Below are 17,085 nucleotides of genomic sequence, written 5' to 3'. Positions count from 1 at the left end.
AATAACCTAGAGGGGTGGGAAAGGTGAGAAGTGGGAGGGAGAGTCAAGAGAGAGGGGCATATGTACACCTATGGCTAATTCATCTTGATGTATAACAAAAACCAAATCAATTTTGTAAAACAATATCAATCAATTAAAAATAAATAAATATAATTATTTTTAAAAAGAAACCTCTTCCCAAGCTCCTGCTGGTAGAGTATTCCTAAACACTTTTGGTTTGGTACTGCCCAAATCAAGCTTTGTTCACATAAACTCTTAAAATATTTAATATGCTCAGTTTATCTTTTAAAAAAATATGCACTTGGTCTTTGACCCCTCTCCTGGCACATAACTCCTAAACTCCTTGGAATTTCTTAAGTCATAAAAGTAAATAAAATATAATAAAAGAATAGTTATTATTTTCAAAAAAAAAAGTAATAATGGGGTTTTTGCTATGTTAATGAAGTGACTTTTGGACTGCACCTAAGAATGGGGACTAGGTGCCCAGAAAACCAACAATACGATTAGAGGATTAGAACTTTCAGCCTCACTCCAGGCCTCTGAGGAAGAAAGAAGAGCTGAAAGTTGAGTCAATTGCCAATGGCCAATGATAGAAGCACTCATGCCTGCATAACGAAGCTTTCACAAACACCCAAAAGGACAGAGTTCAGAGAGCTTGTGGGTTGCTGAACATGTGAGTGCATGGAAACGCCTTGCCCTTCCTCCAAACCTTGCCCTATGCATCTCTTCCATATGGCTGTTCCTAAGTTACACGCCTTTATACTAAAACAAGAATCTAGAAAGCAACTTTCTCTGAGTTCTGTGAGCTGCTTTAGCAAATTATTCATAATTGAACCCAAAGAATAGGTCACTGGAACCTCTAATCTATAGTTAGTCATTCAGATACTAAGGCAACAACCTGGACTTGTGACTGGCATCTGAAATGTGTGTGGGAGGACAACCTGTGGGATCTGAACTCTATTTCCACATAGATAGTGTCAGAATTGAGCTGAATTATAGGGCTTCCCTGGTGGCTCAGTTGGTAAAGAATCTGCCTGCAATGCAGGAGACCTGGGTTCAATCCCTGGGTCAGAAAGATCCCCTGGAGAAGAAAAGAGCAACCCACTCCAGTATTCTTGCCTGGGAAATCCCATGGACAGAGGAGCCTGGTGGGCTACTGTCCATGGGGTCACAAGAGTGGGACATGACTTAGTGACTAAACCACATAGGTCACATAGCTGGTGTCTAAGAATTACGTGTTCATGGAGAAAAACAAAAAACAAAAAACATTGGAACTAGATGCAGAATCAGGCAACATTAAGGGGGAAAGACAAGGAGAGGTCACAAATAAATCTGAACTTTCTGCTTCGTGAAGTTGGATGGATAGGGCTTTCAAACTTATTGAACAAAGGCTTGGTCACAGTCACCACACTGCACAACTTGAGGAGGCACCATCCACTTTTTAGTCAACGGCAATGATGCCTTGATGTTGTGCACAAGCAACAGCCCCATATGACATATGATCCCTAGGGAGACAATTAGTTTCCCTAACCTGGGCCTAACTTCTTCCTATCTACCATTTTCCCCTGGTCTACTTGAGGTTGTGATCAGTGACCAACATGCCAAAGCCCAATGCAATCAAATGTTTCATGTTTAGCTGTTCAAGTCAGATTCCACCAAAATCACATCACAAACCTGAGCCTTCAGAAAAACTTTGGGCAAAAAGAAAGTAAGAAGAAAGGATCCATGTGCACCTGACTCATGTTAGGATGTGTTTCAGGGTCATTCACTCTCTCCCCACTCATCACTGTTATCAGTGCAATACTAGTATAGCCCAGCACATATGGCCTTCCGGTCACATGGTCTGCTGATGGGAAGAGCTTTGCATGCTGCTTCTTCAGGGCTTCTGTAGCAGTAAGTCATGTTCCATAGAGTCTGATCAGAGGTCCAAGACTGACTCACCCTTTGCAGCTTAAGAAGGCTGGAGCAAGAGACAAAGACCTCTCCATGCCTCTTCTGGTGACATCAAAGCAGTGCATATGATGCTGTATCCCTTAAAGAATGATCTGGACACAGCTCCTCCTGGGGTTCCAGTTGTCTAAAGCAGACAGGGACCCATTCCACCCACTAAGTGGCAGCAGGTAGAGGTGTTCACACCTCAGAATGTCACAGTAAATCAGGCAACACTGGGTGGAATCTAGGGACCCTCACTGGCCATTCTGTGGACAGACAAACTGTAGCCCCATCCCAAAGCATGACCCACTGGCAGATCAACCTCTGTGAAGCAGGGAAACCTAAAAGAGCCAAATCCTGGGTTGATAAAGACGAAGTCTTCCTGAACCCAAGCATGATCATGTAGGTTAAGGAGTAGTTTATAGGAAAGTCATCCTGATTTCTGGTTGGAAAGGCCTGCATTGGAATCCTGCTATGCCTATCTCTAGCTTGGATGAGATTCTCAAGCTTTCTGTGCCTTAGTGTTCTCATCTGTAAGATGAGGATGATAATAATTGTGTTTATCATAGAGGGCAATGTATGGAAAGCAGGAAACATATGGAGCACTTAACTTAGGTCAGTGCCTGGCATGGTAAGTACCTAATAATGTTTAGTATTATTACTCTGTTAGAACAGGAGTCTGACACTTACTGTTCTCAAGCCATCAAGAGCAAGCTGACAGGTTGCAGTCCCTGCCTGCTTCTCTTAAGCTCCACAGTTTGTGAAGTAAGATACTAACAGCATTTGTCACAAAAGGCTTATGGTGAGGAATAAGACTCTCAAATCCTGCCTTATTGGCAGGCTATAGTTTTAACATTTAAATGGCCCGAACATTTTTCATTCCTCCAATATACTGTCTACTTGGACAGCTGTGTGGGGTCAAGAAGTTTTCCACCTCTGTGGGCCTCAGATTTCTTGAATATAAACCAAAAATTCTCTGAGGTCCCTTCCAGCAATAACATTGTGAGCCTATGACCCCAGGCCTGCATAGAACTGGCCAGGGTACCTTTACACTTGTGTGTGAAGTTCCTTTTTGTTCCACTGAGGCTCTTAGCTCATTTCTGATAATCAGTGTTTCAATAATAAAGTCAGAATAATCCTCCAAATTTACAAATGTGATAGCAAAAGAAAAATAAAAATACCTCTTAATGGTAAAATACTTCCCAATGGGTATTTCTGACACATCACAATTTGTCTTATAACTAGGTAACAGTCACTGTAACCCCACCCACCTCACTGAGAAATCAAGAGGTTATAAAGCATATTTTATAAATAAAAATATGTAGACATTGTACCAAGGACTGATCTCTAGCTCTGCAGGGTCCTACAACAAAGAATTACAGTATTCCAGGGTGGCAGAGAACTTTAAAATCCATCTAGTCTAACCATCTATCTGATACAGTATCCCTGCCAGCAGCATCTACTCTGTGTTTAAACACCTTCAGTGATGAGAAACTCAATCTTTAGTATTAGTTTTTTTTATCTGTCCAACAAGGGACCAGTCCCACAGCTGAGTGCTGGTAATACAGGAAGAATCCCTGTCTTCAAAGAGCTTATAGTCTAGATGGAAATACAGATGAATAAATGAATACAGTGAGATATTATATTGAGCTTAATTAATACGGTTTCCTTTTCCAATGGTGTTATTTCCTTAAATAACACTATTGCCCAAGTCAGTCAAAGATTTTTACACATCCTTGATGAAAATGAGGAGTATTACAGCAGAAATGCTAATAGACAGATCTGGTCAAAACTTAATTTGGGGATATTCAATGTAGGTTCACAGAAGAAACAATAGTTTTAAAGCCAAATAATTTTGATTCATACAGTCTAGACTCTGCCAAGAGAAGAAAAGGCTCTTGAAAATTAAGAGCTATTTCCCAAGATAGCACAGGGGTCATCAGTGGTTCTCAAACTTTGATGCACACCTGGAGGGCCTAAGAAAACACAGGTTGCTGGTACTCTAATTAAATAGGTCTGAGTACTGACATTATTAAAACCTTACAGAAAAAAAAGCAAAACAACAAAAAAAAAAACCTTACAGAGTAGGTGATGCTGTTGCTACTGATCCAGGGACCACACTTCGGAAACCATTAGAGTTGTGTTTAGACATTTGACAGTGGGTTGAAAAGAGATCCCAGTCTAAGGACTGAGAGAAACTAAATTATCTCCACCTGGACTGGGAAACAAGCTAGAGATGAAGTAGAAGGCTACACCTGGGAAAGGGTGGCACTTGCTGAGAAGAGGGATTGGACTCAGGATAATTTGGAAAAAGTGGAGTCAACATTGAGAAACTTTTCACTATTACCCACACAAAGCATCAGGGGAGCCAGGAGGGAGCTAAGCTGGTGCATACAAATCACCTATTGGCATTTCAGCAAGCTGCTGCATGTCACTCATGGGAAGGATAACATTAGCTGCTTTTCCCACTGCTGTATGGTTAGTACCCATTACTGACTGCTACGTGCAGGTCATCATAAGATGGTCTAGAAGAAAGGCCCAGTCCATGGGTGATCTCTATTAATTTATTGGAGCTACCATAACAAATTACTGCAAATGGGGTGGCTTAAAACAACAAAAATTTATTCTTACACTTTGTAGTTAAGGTAGCAGAAGGCCAATGCTCCCTCTAAAGACTCTTGGGAAAGAAACTTCCTTACCTTTTTCAGCCTCTAGAGGCCTCAGGCACTCCTTGGCTTGTGAGAACATAACCCTAATCTCTGCCTCCATATTCATATGGCCTTCTTCTCTGTGTGTGTCTCTCTGCGTCCTCTCCTCTTCTTATAAGAACACCACCAGTCATTGGATTTGCTAAGTCACTTCAGTCGTGTCCAACTCTGTGTGACCCCATAGACAGCAGCCCTCCAGGCTCCCCCGTCCCTGGGATTCTCCAGGCAAGAACACTGGAGTGGATTGCCATTTCCTTCTCCAATGCATGAAAGTGAAAAGTGAAAGTGAAGTCATTCAGTTGTCCCTAACTCCTAGCGAACCCATGGACTGCAGCCTACCAGGCTCCTCCATCCATGAGATTTTCCAGTCAAGAGTACTAGAGTGGGTTGCCACTGCCTTCTCCGGATTTAGGGCCCATCTAATCTAGTATGAGAGCTTCCCAGGTGGCTCAGTGGTAAAGAAGTCACTTGCCAAGCAGGAGATATGAGTTCGATCCCTGGATTAGGAGATCCCCTGGAGAAGGGCATAGCAACCCATTCCAGTATTCTTGCCTGGAGAAGCCCATGGACAGAGGAACCTGGTGGGCTACAGTTCATGGGGTCACTAAGAATCAAATAAGACTGAAGTGACTAAACAACAATAACAACAAACCCAGTATGATTTCATCTCCACTAATTATACCAGTAAAGACTTTATTTCCAAATAAGTTCACATTCTAAGTTGCCCGTTTTTGAGTGATACTATTCAATCCACTATACCATTCAAACTACCATTACTGAACTTCATTCTCCCTTTTCAACAGATCAGAACATTCACTAGCCCCTTGAAATAGCTTGAAATAGAAGGCGTCTTGACATCCAGAGAAATTACTGAGTAGCAGGAAAATCTCCTGAGCCTGCACTTGTGTGGGAGTGGTTGGTGGTAAGTCCCACCTATTACATAATTATGATAGAACATAAGGGGTTGTGATAAGGAAATGTGGGATGCCATAGGAATATAAAAGGCAGACACCAAACACAGATTTGGGTGTTAAGCAACATTTCGCAAAGTTTGAAATGTCTAAGGTGAGACCTGAAAGACAAGCCGGAAATGGTCCAATGAAGATCTGGTGGGAAGACAGACATTGAGGAAGAGTGTTCTAGACGTGAACAATGGCTCAGAAGTGACAGAAATATGATTCATTACAGGAGCACAAAGATATTCAAAATGGCTGAGCTGTAAAGTGGTGCAAGGGCCTGGGAGGGAGAGCATCTGGGACTAAAGTCTGAGCCCCCTGTCTTTTATCTCTTAAAGCCACACAGAAAAATTCTAACCATTCTTCAACTTTGGAGTCCTTATGCATTTAAAGACTGCTGCTGCTGCTAAGTCGCTTCAGTCGTGTCCGACTCTGTGTGACCCCATAAACGGCAGCCCACCAGGCTCCCCCATCCCTGGGATTCTCCAGGCAAGAACTCTGGAGTGGGTTGCCATTTCCTTCTCCAATGCATGAAAGTGAAAAGTGAAACTGAACTCGCTCAGTCGTATCCGACTCTTCACGACCCCATGGATTGCAGCCTACCAGGCTCCTCCGTCCATGAGATTTTCCAGGCAAGAGTACTGGAGTGGGGTGCCATCGCCTTCTCTGGCATTTAAAGACAGGTATATTGTTATCCATAAATTTTATCTTTTCCCCATTAAATATACTTAATTCCTCCAAATAATTTTCATATACTTTGGAGTCTCATCTCATCACTAACTATGCTGGCTGAAGTCCTCCAAACCCACAACAGCTTGCCTATATCTCTTTACATAAAACCCTGAAATGGAAGAAAATACCATAGGATCAACACTTTGACCTTAATAATCAATGTTTACTGACTATACCTTTCTTTCCTAGACCTAGGCATCAAGTTGGAGCAGGTTTTTGAGACAGAGGCTGCTACTTAGCTCAGTTCAGTCACTCAGTCATGTCCGACTCTGCAACCCTATAGACTGCAGCCTTCATGGAGCTTACAGTCTAATGAAGATACTAAATAGTTACATGCATACAGGGAGCTATTCAGTTCAGTTCAGTTGCTCAGTTGTGTCCTACTCTTTGTGACCCCATGTGCCGCAGCACACCAGGCCTCTCTGTCCATCACTGACTCCCAGAGTCTAATCAAACTCAAGTCCATCAAGTCATCCAACTGTCTCATCCTCTGTCGTCCCCTTTTCCTCCTGCCCCCAATCCATCCCAGCATCAGGGTCTTTTCAAACGAGTCAGTTCTTCATATCAGGTGACCAAAGTATTGGAGTTTCAGCTTCAGTATCACTCCTTCCAATGAATATTCAGGACTGATTTCCCTTAGGATTGACTGGTTGAATATCCTTGCAGTCCAAGGGACTCTCAAGAGTCTTCTCCAACACCACAGTTCAAAAGCATCAATTCTTCAGGGCTCAGCTTTCTTTCTAAGTCCAGCTCTCACATCCATATATGACTACTGGAAAAACCATAGCCTTGACTAGACAGACCTTTGTTGGCAAAGTAATATCTCTGCTTTGTAATATGCTGTTTAGGTTGGTCACAGCTTTTCTTCCAAGGAGCAAGTGTCTTTTAATTTCATGGCTGCAGTCACCATCTGCAGTGATTTTGGAGCTCAGTTAGAGACTGCTAACTGAGCCTCAATATCCACTATTATTCTTCTTTTTAGTGATAATAAAACCACCCACACCCCAATTTTAGCTGAGTACATGGCTGTCTAGCTGAAGACTTAGATCCCTGCCTTCCTTGTAGCTGAGTAGAGTCACGTGAATATGTTCTAGTCCATAATCTAATTTTTAACAAACCATTTACTCTGGTCTTCCTTCTTCCTCTGCCCTAGTCGCTGAGAACAGGGATAACTATAGCAGCTTTGTACCCAGAGATAAAAGCACCATACTGAAGATAGCAGGGCAGACCAGCCCACCTGGGTCTCTGGATGATTTCCTGAGGTAGAAAGCAGTCTACCCACCCTAGACAGCCAACCCACCTCTGGGCTATTAGATAAGGTAGAAAGAAACTTCTATAATCTTTTGAGTCACTGTAACTAATGCAAGAGCCATCCTCATGTGGTCCCTATTGATGCAGATTGCATTCAGTATAGATGCAGATTTAGGCATTCATCTACCCATCCATCCGTTCAGTAAAGGCACTGAATGTCTACTAGGTATTAGACGCTATGTATTCTGAACCTTCGGAGAAGGCAATGGCAGCCCACTCCAGTACTCTTGCCTGGAAAACCCCATGGACGGAGGACCGGGGTGGGCTGCAGTCCATGGGGTAGCTAAGAGTCAGACACGACTGAGCCACTTCACTTTTACTTTTCACTTTCATACACTGGAGAAGGAAATGGCAACCCACTCCAGTGTTCTTGCCTGGAGAATCCCAGGGATGGGAGAGCCTGGTGGGCTGCTGTCTATGGGGTCACACAGAGTCGGTCATGACTGAAGTGACTTAGCAGCAGCAGCAGCAGCATTCTGAACCTTATACATGGTGGTATCAATTTTCCTGGGATGGGCAATGCATTGCTCTTTGTTTACAATCTTGACTGTCAAAACACTAGGGGACTCTCCGGTCTATGTTAGTTCTTTCAACTCCTTATTAACCTTTTTAACATTGTCTACTCTGTGACAGATGCCTTATCTGGGATATCCCCTTCAATTCTCATAACAACTTTATGAGAAAGATAATTGTTATTCTCATTTTACAAGTTTAAAAACTAAGCTTTTTCTTAAAAATTGGCTTTAATTTCCTAAAGAATGAGCAAATAATATCTTAAGAGACTGGGAGAGATTTCTAGCGTTTTCTAAGCAGTAAAGAGTGACAGAACAATATCTTTATCAAAGACCTTTTGACACTGCTCTGATCTATCTTCTCAAATTCAATCTATTTAACAACAGCCCTCTGCTCTGTAAGAAAAAACATGGTTTCCTAGTCGAATAAGCTTGAGAAATATTGCACAGTAAGGAGATTCATACTGTGCATTTAAACATTATAGTCCCTGACAAAGACCTGTAGAAAAGAGACCTGTTTGAGTTGATTTACCACAATGTTTCCCAAATGAACCCGGCTATGAGATTGTTTTCAAGTCATGCTATTAACTTCCCTCGGAACTTTGAGGAAGAGGTGCTCTAGGCATAACTGCAATGCAGTGAGATAGGAAGTTTTTTGTTTCATCTGTTTTGATTCCCCATTACTGCCGAGTGTTACACCTGATTGATGATATCCTTCCAAGAAAAATTATATTCTTTTAAAGTTCAAGTGATGCTTTACAAAAAGGTGGAATTTCAGGCAACACCAAAGAGAAAACCATTTTTCTTTGAGAATTTCTTGGATTCCTCAAATTCTACCTGGAATACTGCCACCATATCTGTTCTGCTGACCTTCTAAGGAAAGAGAAGGACAAGGTTTGCTGTTAGGGGCTTAAGCACTTAGAAACAACAATGACTTCTTCATGAGGCAGGCACTATGCTAGTGCCATAATTCAGGGGGTTTGAATTTGAATTTCAAGACCGTTACAGCAAGTGTGACTCAGCAGTGTGATATAGCTCAGTCAAATTGGGGAAATGGGAATTGGTTCTTTTACAGGTGAAGAAATTGAGTCAGGGGACAATGAAAGGTCATCTGTATTAGGGAAACTCCCAAGCAGGTTGTAAATCTTCTGTTTCTAAAGGAGCTTTCTGGATATAGTATTTAGTCCGTATACAAATTTTAAAAAGAAAGCATAGAACCAGCTCAAAACAAGCAACTGTTAAAACAAGTTTCAGGGTATGCAGATGGGCAGAAAAAGTGGCATTGTCAAGGAGCTGATGGTTGGAGAGGCTGGAAAGCTGGTGAGTGCCCTCTGCCCTCTCCACCCTTCCGGAAATGAAAATGATTGCAGCACAAATGCATGCTCATTAAGCAGCAGGCCTAATGAAGGGCGGACTTTTCTGGCCCTGTCTGCAATGCCAGGGACCTTGCTCCATTGTTGTCATGGGGAAGTTATTGTCATCCTCCTAGCAACAGGTTACCTAGGTGAATACCAAACAGCCTCACCTGGCCCAGTAAGAAGTGGGGCCCATGCTGTGCGCCATCCCCAGGCTGCTTTGCCTGCCCTCTCCTTTCACTTTCTCACTCCCTCAGCCACACCACTGCCTTTAAGAGACGTAATGGCACCCCACTCCAGTACTCTTGCCTGGAAAATCCCTTGGACAGAGGAGCCTGGTAGGCTGCAGTCCATGGGGTCGCTAGGAGTCGGACACGACTGAGCAAATTCACTTTCACTTTTCACTTTCATGCACTGGAGAAGGAAATGGCAACCCATTCCAGTGTTCTTGCCTGGAGAATCCCAGGGACGGGGGAGCCTGGTGGGCTGCCGTCTATGGGGTCGCACAGAGTCGGACACGACTGAAGCGACTTAGCAGCAGCAGCAGCAGTAGCAGCAGCAGCATTCATTCTTGTGCAAACAGACACTATAGAAGTTTATCTGCATGAGAGGTGGGGTGGGGCAGTATTCATGGCCCTTTTCTACTTCTTTTTTTTTTTTTTTTTTTTTTCCTTTTCTACTTCTGACTTTCAAAGTTTCAAAGTGTGGCTATGGGCACATTTGACATGTGACCTGGGCAGTCATGTCCATTCCCATCAACCTACAACTAAAATGAGAAGGGCTCTCAGAAGAAACACCCCTTTCCACCTATTTTTACTGAATGCCCCAGTGCCAAAATTAAAACAAATTACAAACATAAGAAATACCTTCAGTGATGATCAAAGTCTATACCACAAAGTGAAATGAAGCCCTAAACCAATTAACCTGTGAATTTGATCAATTAGCTATATATAGATAAATGAAACAATTCAGTTCCAGCAAATTCTCAATCACTCATAAGGTTGCCAGATTTACCAAACAAATATTTAGCAACACTACTCAGCAAAGGATTTTTGCCCAAATGGTGGTGTCATCTCAATTCCATGTTCTTCCTGTGTTGACAAAGCTTTCAGGTGTGGAAAACAGGCAGAATGTGATAATTCCAAGGTCTATCCCCATCTCACTAGCCCTGAGAAAGGCACTGACCTAGTTTCCATCTAGCATCTCTCCTGCAGGGCCCCAGATAGCCCACGGCTAAACGGTGAGCATCTTCAACATTGCTTAGGGTAAGGTCTGAACCCGCATGAGGATCTGTTTAGACCTATCTATCCTAGAAGGATCCAAGGGGTCCTTCCCTGGATCCCTTGTCCTTTGCTAAAGTGCCCTAAGTTCCCTTCCACCACTGAACCAGATTTAGGAGGATAAGGTTAGTGGGCTGAGCAATCCTTCCCTCATCCTATCTTTGGTGTCTGTATCCACTTCCAAGAAATTCAGGTAGGTAACACAGTACTATGATCATCTAATGTAAAAACTTACTGACTGGAAGAAATTCCCTTGGTGATAAGGAGATGTAGAAGAAAGAGCAGTGATTTATTTATAAGTCAGAAGACCTGTGTCTGAAAGCAATGGATTATGTGATCTTGAGCAAGTCACTTCACCTTGCTGGGCCTCCATTTCCACATCTATTCATTATCTGTAGGCTACACATGCTGTTAAAATCGGATCACAAAAGCAGCAGAAACAATATTTCTCTGGCTCTAACTCATTGTAAAATCCTCTCCCTGGCCTCATTTTAGGAGTTTCTAAACAGTTTCTCATACTCATTCAAAGTAAGTCCTCTCCACTGCAACATTATGTTGCAAAACCCTATGAGACAAGTAACACCCCACTTGAAAGATAAAGAAATTAGGACTCAGAGAGATGAAAATACTTACCTCAAACCACACAGCTAATGTGTTGCTAAGCAGGAGCTAGAACACAGATCTGACTTTGGAAGGCTTTGCTCTTTCTGGAATATCTAACCAGTACGGTTGGAAAGAAAATTCATTGATTTTTAAAATATTTTTAAAAAGCAAAACTTGTATTTCTCCTAGCATGACTTCTTTTCATAGTAGTCAGGACACCTGATTCTAACCTTCTCCTAACTAGCCAAGTGGCCCTGAATAAGTTACATCCTCTGAGATTCTGTTACCTCTATGCATTGGAAGTGTTGGACTTAGATCAGTTTCTCCCAGAAGCTTAGCTTGTTAAAATACAGCTTTCCAGGTCTTTCTCCTGACAAACTGAATGGGGCTTTCTGAGTTTAAGCACAGAAATACATATTTTAACAAGCTCCCTGAGCTATTCTTATTCAGGAGAAGAACTGGACTGGAATCGGGAATCATCATACTAGACAACCTAAGAGCTATCTTTCCTATCTACCAGTCAATTACTATGTGGTGAGTTCGCAAGCCTGTAGTCAAGGGGATGCCACCATTGGACTTCAGATATGTCTGGATGATGTGCATAAGACACTGGAGATGGTGAACCACCACGGATTGGTCTGCGTGAGGTTTGGACCAGACCCAAGGAAAACAGAAATTGGGAGAAGTAGTATGAGAATTCAAGATTGGTCCCTGCAGCCAGCCCAAAGGACTAGGGTCTGAACTCCAGAGAAAAGAGCTGCAAACAGAAAGGGGTGGCTTCACATTATGTCATCTGAGGAACTTGAAAAAGGACTGTTGCCTGGGTCCCAACTCCAGATCCTTACATAATTGGTTTGGGATATGTGCCTGAACCTTGGAATTTTTAAAAGCTTCCCAAGTAATTCCATTTTGAAGCTAAGGCTGAGATTTTGCACACGGGACACAAAGCCCTCAAAATGAGATGACTTTATATGTTATAGACATACCCTTAAAATGATTGAAGACTGATATTTCAAGGACCCTCTTGGTGAGTTCAGAAAGAAAAATAATCATACCTTGGTTTAAAAACAACTGAGACTCAATACAAAACCTCTTTATTATGTTTTTGGGGTCAAGCTTAACACCTGTTTTGTTTCAGTGGCTCTGCCACTGAAGTAAGTAAGTTCGGTTGCATATAAAGGATTCAGACTCCAGGTGTGTGAGTTACATGAAGCCCATCCTAACTGAATTTTTCTCCTTCACTGAAGTGAGTGAATTGATCTGTTGTTTTGTCACTGCCTAGCTAAAGCCAGTGGGAGGGTGCCAGTTATCATTTGGAGAAAATGTATCATTTTGAAGTACCAGAGACAGCAAATGAATTGTGTTCATGAAATAGATGTTTCACTCTACTTTTTAATTTGCTCCTGTTTGAGTTAACTGAGAGTTTCGTCTTTATTTTTAAAGAATGACATTTACACAGCCGCTGAAACTGCCAATCTGTTACATAAACAGCCTCCTTTTCCAAAAGGCTGGCGCCGCCTGGAGGCCAAATATGTGCAGCGTTTTGTATTTCTGTTCAGAAGGAGCCGTTTCAAAGTGTTGCTTCTGACTTCAATCACAAGCAGTTAGGCTCATGTGAAGCAAATTGGATTTTGCATAGAGCCAAGTTTCCTAAGCAAGGGCGGGGACACCAGAATGACATTTCAGACTGAAGTGCAGTGACAGGGCTGGGGAGATCTGAAACAAAGAAGCTTCTTGCTGACATCAAAATCCTCACTTTGGAACCAGGCCTAACCTATACACCCATGGAGGAGCCTAGACCTTCTGAAGCTGAACCAGGGTTAAAATCTGAAAGTCTCACAAGTTGGTCTCACAAAGCCTCAATACAGCAGCCCATAAAACCAATGTTTTTCAGAGCTTGGTTTACACACCACTTACATCAGCATCACTGTGGGTGCCTGTTTAAAATGTTATTTCCTGGTGCCCATCACATACCCAGAGAACTGGAATTTGCTGGTGTGGGGCTCCAAACGCTAAATTTTAACATGGTGTCCAGGGTTTAGTTCTCACCAAATCCAGGAGCAGCTGTTGGGTGGCCCTTAGGTGGCTTGGGCTCTCTTTTGGTAGAACATAGCTTTTCAAATGAGGAAGAAACCATGTATTCAGGGCTGATCAGAGCTCTTCATTTCACACACATACCTGGCAGCTGACCTTTCTGGGCAGCTTTGTTACCAGACACCCCTCAACCAGGGCTATCCCCTGCCAGCCTTTCCTACTGTCTCAGTAGAAACTGACTAGGTCAAACCCCTTGAATCAAAGTATCAGCCAACTAATCTGATCCAAGAGTCCTTACTGATTCATGCTAATTAGCAAGGTCTGGTTCCTGGCTCTGAAACCTTAGTGTGCAATAGAGTCACCTGAAGCACTAGTTAAAACACCGATTACTGTAAATTGGTACAACCACTTGGAGAGCAGTACGTAGATTCCTTAAAACAGGGGTCTTCAACCTCCAGAACCTAATGCCTGAGGATCTGAGGTGAAGCTGATGTAATAATAATAAAAATAAAAAGCACAATAAATGTAATGCACCTGAATCATCCCCAAACCATCCCACCCACCCCAGTCTGAAAAAATTGTCTTCCACAAAACCAGTCCCTGAAGCCAAATAGGTTGGGGACCCCTGCAAAACACTAAAAACAGAGCTACATATGACCTAGCAATCCCATTCCTAGACATAAACCCAGAGAAAACCACAGTTCAAAAAGATAAATGAACCCAACGTTCACTTCAGCACTATTTGCAATATCCAGGACACAGAAGCAACCTAAATATCCATCAACAGAGGAATGGATGAAGATGATGTGGTACATATGCTCGATGAAATATTACTCACCCATGAAAAAGAACAAAATGACACCATTTGCAGCAATATGAATAGACCTAGAAATCGTCAGCTGAGTGAAGTCAGAGAGAGAAAGACAAATACATGATATTGCTTATATACTGAATCTTACAAAATGGTACAAATGAACTTACTTACAAAACAGAAATAGAGTCACAGATGTAGAAAGCAAACTTATGGTTACCAGGGGGAAAGCAGAGGATGATAAACTGGGAGATTGGGATCAACATATTCACACTACTATGCATAAAATCGATAATTAATAAGAATCTACAGCATAGCACAGGGAACTCTACTCAATTCTCTGCCAATGGCCTATATGAAAAAGTAATCTTAAAAAAGGGTATGTATGTGTATAACTGATTCACTTTGCTGTACACCTGAAACTAACACAACACTGTGAATCAACTATACTGCAATAAAAGTTAAAAACAAACCAAAAAGCCACAAAGTTACATGCAATTTTGAAATGGGGTAGTAACAACCAGAAGATAAGCAAAGTAGGAAGTAGCTGCTTCTGAGGAGTGAAAATTTGGAAATAGGAAGGAATAAGGCAGGGATTACTTTGCTCAGTTTGTTTTTAACTTTTGTTTTTTTAAACATTAGAGTACAATTTGACTACAAAAGTTAAAAAGAAACAGATAAAACACAGTTATAGAAGAGATTTTAATATACTTTATTGATCTAGGAGACAAAAAAACAAATATAGGTTTTCAGAGTAACTATTACAATCAACTCACTTGTTTTGTTTTTTTTAAGTCACTTGTTTTAATTGCTAAAGAACTTGACATTCATTAAAGGAAAGACCTATTATAAAAACTGATCATGAACATGGCTACACACAAAAAAAATCAATAAAGTAGGAAAGTACAGATTTTACAGACTTCATTCTCTAATAAGAATCCAATATCATTAGAAATAAATGATATATAAAGGGAGCTTCGAAATTTAGAAATTCCTTTTCTCTTTTGATGTAGCCTTGCTTTCAACAGCACTTTTTCCCTGGGGACACAATACATTAAAAAGCTTCATTTGACAGTCAAAGTTGAGCGATGACTTTGGTGTTCTAGCCAGTAACTATCCTGCCCCTGAAGCATTGAAACTCATTGATTAAAAGGATGGGAAGCCATATGGTGTCTTGATTTACAAGGAATGAAAAATACATTAAATAATTCCTAAAATATCATATTCATTATTCATATATGTGGCCATAACTTTAAATCCAGAGTCATAAAATGTCAATCAACTGATGGAAAGGACCAGAACTGCCAGTCTCAGTTGTACCTCTTTGCCCATCTTCGGTCAGCTTTGCTGACCAAAAAAGTAATTAACAGTGAATCAGTTAAGATTTACTGATGGATGGGATTTCAACCAATAGCTGCCAAAAAAGTCTTTAAAGTATCCAGATAAGTGCTTCTCAAAGTAGTATGACAGTTAAAAATCATATTCCTGGGCCCCACCCCTGTCACTTGAATCAGAATATGTGAAGTTCAGAAATGTACTTTCCCAAGAGGCTTTTAGACTGATTTTCACACAATCCAATAATAACCTAACAATAATAATCTAACAATCCAGAGTCTACTAAAAGTCACAGAAGGAAATGGGCCCAGCAGGATAGCCTGTGCACGTGTCTATTGCCTTACAATTCTATCAAATGAATATCTTAAGAACGATTGATAGAACACCTGAGAGGTGAAATACAAATATTTTATTGGGTTATTTTTTTATAATTTTGATTTTGATTCAGTCATTTTAATAAAGGAAATAAAAAAATAATATATTTTTTAAAAGAAAATAAATAAATAAATAAAGGCAATAGAAGCGTTTTAGCTTGACCTGGGGACATCTGGCTCTCACCTACATTACCCTGTATGTCAACCTTTTCCCAGTATCAGTGTCCTACATATTTCTACCCAATTTGTTCACTGCCCAAGAGCATCCCCATAAAGAATGCCTCCCTAAGTTACACAAGATATTTCACAAAACAATAAAAACTGTTCATAAATATTTTAATTGATAATTCAACTTCTAGGAATAGATCCAAAATATTCTCAGACAAATGCGCAAAGCTGTTTGGACAAGTATGCTAACTGCAGCATAGTTTACAGCAGCAAAAAATTAGAATCAGCCTAAGTATCTGTATCAGAATTAAATTTGTCTGAACATCTGAGAACATTTAAGATAAATATCACTTAAACAAAATAGATATATATTTCTCTCTCACCTAAAAGAAGTTCAGAGGAGGTAGAACTGATATGGAATCTTCAGTGTCATCAGGAATCAAGGTTCCTGTCTTGCCAGTTCACCATCTTCAGGAAGAAGTTTCCATTCTTCAAGGTCCATGACCTTGCTGTATTGTCTAGACATGAGTCAGCACCTGGGAGAACAAAGGGAGAATAGGAGAATTTCTGAGCAACTGGGCAAGTTTAATCAAGAACAAAAATCAAGCTTAGGAGGATTGTTTCAATTACTGCAGTGGACCTGGCTTATTGGAGTCAACTTAAAATTGAGATTTTTGGTTTTTTCCACTTCTGTAAGGATGGGAACTATTAATGAAATCTGGGTAATTAATAGAAAATTTCTTTAAACCACATTTTCTCTGTTCACCTGAGTACAGCATGTGTAAATTTACAATCCTACTGCTTTATATCTCTTGGGAATTTTTTAAAAACTAATTTAAAGTCTCTTTCAGAATGCTTAATTATCTCCATTCTAGAGGTAGGTGGTTGAATTCTCCTTCCAGGGTTCAAAATGTTAAATGGGACAAAAAGACCCTTTCTGGTGTTCCTCCCTAGTGATAAAATATCCTATTTCC

General features: G+C 41.1%; 1 long non-coding RNA gene across 1 annotated transcript in view; it reads right to left on the bottom strand.

Annotated features, from left to right (window-relative positions):
• The window catches only part of LOC129651568 (uncharacterized), a 30,462-nt gene extending 13,820 nt beyond the window's left edge, over window positions 1-16,642 (bottom strand). The window contains exon 1 of the long non-coding RNA XR_008714202.1: window positions 16,495-16,642. This is a non-coding gene — a long non-coding RNA (uncharacterized LOC129651568). The remainder of the gene's footprint in view (window positions 1-16,494) is intronic.
• Window positions 16,643-17,085: the final 443 nt, after the last annotated feature.

This window comes from Bubalus kerabau, chromosome 4, assembly GCF_029407905.1.
Source record: "Bubalus kerabau isolate K-KA32 ecotype Philippines breed swamp buffalo chromosome 4, PCC_UOA_SB_1v2, whole genome shotgun sequence".
NCBI lineage: Eukaryota > Metazoa > Chordata > Mammalia > Artiodactyla > Bovidae > Bubalus > Bubalus kerabau.
The sequence above is the reverse complement of the archived record's forward strand: the minus strand, read 5'-3'. Positions and strand labels throughout refer to the sequence as shown.